Source organism: Equus przewalskii, chromosome 6, assembly GCF_037783145.1.
Source record: "Equus przewalskii isolate Varuska chromosome 6, EquPr2, whole genome shotgun sequence".
Classification (NCBI taxonomy): Eukaryota; Metazoa; Chordata; class Mammalia; order Perissodactyla; family Equidae; genus Equus; species Equus przewalskii.
The window spans coordinates 34,956,478-34,963,168 of NC_091836.1; the positions used below are offsets into that span (position 1 = coordinate 34,956,478).

At 43.3% G+C, this 6,691-nt stretch overlaps 1 long non-coding RNA gene across 1 annotated transcript; it reads left to right on the forward strand.

The window, feature by feature from the left end:
• The first annotated feature begins 1,472 nt into the window (after nt 1–1,472).
• On the forward strand, nt 1,473–4,789 carry LOC139083879 (uncharacterized). Its single transcript, XR_011540939.1, has 3 exons — nt 1,473–1,913; nt 3,067–3,195; nt 3,397–4,789. It is a non-coding gene; the product is annotated as an uncharacterized lncRNA (long non-coding RNA).
• The last annotated feature ends 1,902 nt before the right edge of the window (nt 4,790–6,691 follow it).

Below are 6,691 nucleotides of genomic sequence, written 5' to 3' on the forward strand. Positions count from 1 at the left end.
TCAGCTAACTAATTTTCATCCATCGCCTTACATAGTTCCAAAAATTTTTGTCTTGTGATGAAGACTTTTAAGATCTACTCTCTTAGCAACTTTCCAATATGCAATACACTATTATTAATTGTAGTCACCATGCTGTACGTTACATCTCCATGACATTTATTTTATAACGGAAGTCTGTACCTGTTTCCCCCATTTTCGACTCCTTACCCCATTTTCCTGCACAAGTATGATGGGGGTGATGTAGGACTTGGGGAACTGTGAGCACCCCTGGAATTCCACTGCCGCTGTTAGAGAGCCACGCTGGATATGCACGTGACCCTGGGTTACTCAGCAAAGTTTTGGGACTGGGTAAAAAGTAGTATCATTCATTCATGCGCCCACACTTCTCCAGAGTCTACAGTGCATGATCCTTGACTTCTGAAGGTGGTGAAGGGAGTGCTCATGCATTATAGCTCTGCTCTCAAGATGTGGGACGCAGCCGGACTCTCAGTCTCTGGGTGCGTGAGTTTTAGTCCTTTCCCTTCCTTAGTTGCTTTCCGGCCTGGCAGACCCTCATGCATTCATTCATTTGTTCTATCATTCTTGTTTAGTTGGAAATATTTACTGAGTGTCTGACCTGTCCCATGCATTGTACCAAGGGCTTCTGGTTTACTGGTGAACGTGACTGTCAAGGTCTCTGCCATGAGAGGGTTGTCTAGATGGAGAAGGAGAGAGGGAAAAGAGACAGTGCCACCGCAACCCAGAATGTTTTCTCTTGTGCCCAAACAGTATGTTAGGATCTTGCTCCATGATCTTTCTCCTTCCCCTGCCTGGATCTCCAAGCATGATTACTCTGGTGGGAGCTTGACTATTTTTATTAAGCATGATGAGTTAATTCAGGATGCCACAGTCTTGTAATATTAAAGATATTGGGGAAGAGGTATTCTTTTGAACAGAAAAGAAAAAAAATTTAAATCCAAAGAAAATAATCTACTTCTTTTGGGGTCCAGAGAAATAACAGTAACTTAACAGGAATTGTTTCATATTTTGTAAAATAAACTAGTCCTCTGCAGTGCTTTTGTTACTTTTTTTGTTTGGATAATATTTGCTGTATATTTGATGTGTTTATGATAGGTTGAAGATATATCCTAATTAAGACACGCATGACGGCAATAGATGTGGATACTAGTCTATAGAAAATACTAAGTAAGTGTTTGCTATTATAACTACCCCCACCATTGTCAATACTGATTCAGTATTGAGAGAGCCATGATCCTAACTGTGAGCACAAACAGAGGGAGGGAGAAAGGGGAAGCAAAGGCATGGACCGCACCAGTGATGGGCGCATCCTGAGCCCTGAGGCAGGGTGTCAGCCCAGGTTGTTGACTGGCTCGGCCATACGACTGGGGGGAGGTGACATAGAGGACATTGAACTCAGAGGAAATGGGTATTTTAGCCAAGCCTGACCACATTAGAAGTCCCTGTTCTTGGGACTGGACAGTGGGATGTCCAGAGAAGAAAGGGTCAGGGACAGTTGAGGGGACCAGGAGATCTGGTCAAGCAGCATGTCTCCCACACATCAGGAGGCAGCTTCAAAGGAACAAGAGGGGTCACCTGGGACATCCTTTGTTCTTGGAAACGTCCAAGGGGGCTGGTTCTGTGAGAACATTTCCTGGGCCTGGGTGGTGGTGAAATACCCTCTGACAGGTGTGTAAAAGGAAGCTTCTGCCCACAGCCCAGGAGCAGCTCAGTCCAGATTCTCCAGCCTCCTTTCATCTGTATGCTGGAAGTCTGTCTTAGCCCTGCCTGGAGACTCTGCTCCCCTGCTCCAGCCACGCTCTGCATCTTCCTGCCATCCCAGACTGAGATGGATAAGTTCCTGCTCCTGCTCCTGCTACTGGGGATCTTCCCTTTTGTGTTCTTCCAAGGAGTGGGTGAGGCCCTGGGCTAGCTTGGGCAGGGGGCTGAGGACATGGAGGTAGGCTGGCGGCAGTTCTCAGGTGATGATCTGACCAGCTTGGCAGGGTACAAGGTCAAGGATGAGGTTCTAGGATGATCTGACCAGCAAGGATTTGAAGTCTCTCTGCTGTCCTCACCCCGATAACTATCAGGGAAAGAGTTCAGTTCCTTTCCCAAAGTCTCAGAGTGGGGTGAGTCACTCCCATGGAGCAGATTGGGACAGGGGACACTTCTCAGTTTAGGGCTTTGGGGCTGTCTGACATGGCCCGAAGAGACAGAGCCAATGGTTGCTCAAGACCTTCTGTAAAGAAGCAGCCTAGGGGAAGTGATGTAGCAGGAAGAAGTAATTGGGTGACATATTTTGAACCAATGTTTTCACAGTATTTTTTTCACTTAGATAAGTGTGTACTTTGGATGTCTTTTGGTGCTATACTAGGAAATCTTTGAAGACTAAAATATGCCGCCTCACTTTCAAGCTGGTGTAGTCCTTATGCTCTACCCATTTCCCCAGAGACCCTGCTCCAGGTGGCTGTGTGTAGATGTTCTGATTGTGTTTTACACAATGGCTTCACAGTTAGGGGGAGACCATTTGCTTAGTGAACCTCTGCTAGATTTTATGAACATATGAGCACAGAGCTGAAAATAGGGGGAGGTTAGCTAGGCTCCTAGAGAACAAAAATTGGGGAGACATAATCTCTTTGTGCTGTTTAGATGCAAGTGTGGAAATTTCACTTGCCTGGTTATAACCCATACTTTTTTTCTTATATCTCACCTCCCAGTATCTCCCATACCACCTGGCAGGTAACATCTCATATTCTTGTTCAAGGTTTTTTTTTTTTTTAAAAAAAAACAGCTTTAGTGTGATATAATTTATATACCATATGATTCACTCATAAAGCGTACATAAAGTTATTTACCCTTGATGAATTTTGAGATTCCCAAGTCAAAGACCCCATTTCCTTAAATACCCAATGGAAGAATCTGGTGGGGATATTTCCTTCCTCAAATTATGTGTGGGAGAAGTATTTAGAGTCATGCTTTTTCCCTAAACTCCTGGGCCCTAATGTGCACTCTTTGTTCTCAGCCCATTCAATCCTGGGCTCAGCCTTCATGTCTGTTTCTCCACAGCTCCAGTCACATTGTGTAAGGTCTGTAAAATTTTTAAGAAAGGCAAATGTTTGGAAGGCGATGGCAACTGTACCGTGGAGCAAGGCCCAGGATGCAGAACCAGCGATATCTCCTTTTTCAATGAGAGAGGTAATGATGTTGAGCCAGGCTCTACTGGCTTGAGCTGGCACCTGACTCTTAGAGGGGCTTTTCAGTCTGAGGGAGCTCTTTCTGGGAGGTGGATGTGTCCCTAGTCTGGAGACTAGTCTTGGTGTGTTTGGGGAAGGTCCTCTTACTTTGAGTTCCCAGTATTGTTCTCTGGCACTGAGTATGAATGTCTTTCTCTTCTAGATGGATGGCGCTACAACCACACTCAATTGGACTGCTCTGATCAGTGTAAGGCTTGGAAGTTGTTTCATGGAGACTTGAAAGTCTCCAGCTTTTGCTGTAAAGGTCAAGATTTTTGCAATATATATCGAGGAAAGTCACTGCATTTTAAGGTTCACTAATTGCTAATTCCTCTGCCAGTGGTGGTGTCCACTGCCCCTTCTCCTGTCCCTGGCATCTCTGGTCTTATCTCCAGCCACATGTGCTCCTGAAGACCATGCAGTATCCTCCTATGTCCTCCTAATTTCCCACTTCAACTCCTTCCCCAGACACCAAGTACTCTTGGTACAACCTTGTTTCATCTCTCTGCTGCATTCACATTTGCAAATCACCATCAGCCCTCCTCACCTTGCATTTCCTCATCCCTCACAATCACTGTATTTTGCTGGCTGACTGGTTGCCTAGTTTCTAATCTCACCAACTCAGAAGTGACTGCATTGAGCCCAGAGAGGGGATGGGTCCCATTTTATACATCAGGAATTTGAAGGGGTCAGTGGAAAACTCAGGAAAGTGTGTCCAACTGGCAGATGGACAGAGAGGCCTCAAAGTTCAAGAAAGTACCAAGTCCTGAGGCAGAAAAGATGGAGTCACCAGCTTTAGATGCTATGTATATACTCAGAATCTACTGATAGCTTGGGTTATGAGACTTAAAGAGGTTGTCCAATGAGAGGAGTGAGAACAGGAGTGGATGAACCACAGACCCTAGAGACCACCAAAATAAAAAGTGGGTGAAGGTCATTCTCCAAAAAGATTCAGAGTGATGGTCACAGAAGCACTTGGGGAACCAGGATGAAAGAACATCACTATCTGTTTTCTGTGACAACTTACAGTTTAGTAGCAGAGCAGCTTCAATGGAGAAGTGGCACAGAAGCCACGCAGTGAGTTGAGGAATGAATGGACTATGACAGGAGGAAATAGCGAGCATGGGCAACTCTTCAAAGAAGTTTGGGAAGATTTGAGAAAGTAGAATAGTATCTTTTATAGGGACAGTGAGTTTAATATGTTTTTAGGCAAAGAAAGATTTGTGTTTTCTCTTTTGTGTAAAATGTCTCTCTTATTATGACTATAGGAATGTCTGTCATCAACTTATCCTTCTCAATGTATATTTTAAAACTTTTATCACTCCTTCTATATGTATTTTTCCTGCTTTTTACCTCTCTTTCCTTTCCCTCTTTATTATACTTCTTCTATCCTTATTCCTTTCCTTCATTCTCTTTTCCTTGGTAGTCATGATGTAAAAATGGAGAATATTATTATCATGTTAAATTACTCATTTAATATAATCTTATATTTCTCACTCAGAAATTAAAATAAAAAAGAATATTTTGTTTCTCTTGTAGAGACTAATGAAAACAAATTCATTTTGTGTGATTTTTCTTTAGCTAAAAATCTTTGAACTCATAAGAAAATTTTTTAAATATCTATTTTTATTTTCAGAATGTCAAATGTAAATATTTTTCATGGATTCTTTTCCCTCTAAAATTGAGGTGAAGTAGGAGATGCAAGGAAGGACCAGTGGATTAGACATTATGGGTCTCAGTGTAAACCAGAACCTTGTTGTTAAATCCTTAACCATTAGGAAGAGCCCCATCAGCATCCATAGCAATAAAACCAAGTCAAGTATTCCAGCCTACATCAAGCTGGTCTAGTTGGTCTTGCTGTACTAAAGAGAGCCGTGGATGGGCCAGGGTGATGGAGGCAGGACCAGTAAGAGGCCTTTTTTATTTTTAAAACTGCCTTATTAACTATACTTTCGTGAGCAATTAAATCCTAACTATTGTAAAATATTTGAAAAATACAAATAACAGAAAAATTAAAAACAGACTTAATGGGCTGCACTTAGTGACTTGCTTTCAAAGAATACAATAGGGAAAGGGGAAAATGTAACTTTACAATGGAGTACCCTGGCAAATAGGACCTCAGCCCGGTGATCAAGGTCAGCACCAATAGTGACACGGCAGGTTGATAGCATGCGCTTTGATATGATGTGATGAGAATGGTACTTTGTCTCTGTGGTCCTCCTCCCCCTTAGCCCTAGTTTAACCATGAGAAAAACATCAGAGAAACCCAAACTGAGGGACATTTTGCAAAATATCTGTGCAGTAGTCTTCAAAATTATCAACATCATAAAAATGAGGAAATTCTGAGAAACTATCAGAGCACAGAGGAGGCAAGGATACTTAATGAGTAAAAGAAATACGACATCCTGGAGGAGAAAAAATACATGAGACAAGAAGCTAAGGAAATCTGAATACAATATGAAGTTTAGTTAATAACAATAAATTAATATTTTTTCATTAGTTGTGCAAAAGTACTGAGGTCATATAAACTGTTAATGATAAGGGAAATTGGGTGAGAAACTGTGTAATATCTTTGTAACTTTTCTATAACTCTAAAACTATTTTTAAATTTAAAAAGTTCTTGGAAAAAACCGACCCAAACCAATTCTTAAAGATTAACATTTTAATTTCATCTATATAGTACAGGACTTCTCATATAAGTATGCCTGAATACATGGAGATAAACAAATATATATGCATAAACTTTTTGTACACATTATCTTTTACAGAGTAAGCTCCTACATATGACGTGGATGTTGAATGTCCACTGTTCTTGGGCGGCCTGGCACAAGGCCACAGACAAGGCCTCAGACTCCTGATTTGTCTAGACCAGCTTAGCTCTTGCTCCAGCCTTCCCTCTCAGATCATCTCCTTCAGGGGAGGAGTGGGGAGGGGTCGGGAATCTGACTCCTAGTCCCTCTCCCCTTCACCAAGAATCACCAGAACAGAGGCCAGTCAGCCCACAGCTTGTCCAACACCCTCAGGAACTGAGGTCCTGGTGCAGGGACAGGCTCCAGAGCCAGGCGCCTTAGCCTTACACGGGCTGGGGTCGGGCAGCGAACAGGCGGCTGCGGGGCAGTTTCTACTCTTTGTGTCCTTGAGGGTGAGCGGTGAATGCTCTGGTTTCCCTCTGCGGGGTCACTGGCAGTGATTCTGGGGTGTGATAGGGCTGCTTTGTGAATTTCCTTCCTGGGAACCTTCAGAAGTGACACCCCTCCAAACTCGTGTTGTCCCTTCCTGTCTCTGGGGGTGTCGGGGAAACTTGAGGAAATGTGGGAAAAGCCAGTGGGGAAGGAGATGCTCTCAGACTCCTCCTCCTACCTGGCCAGAGTAAGCTGGAAGGGGTTTGTGACTCAGGACAGCTGGGAGATGAATCAGCAGTCAGGGCTGGGATCTCCTGGGTCTTAGTTTGCCTCTCC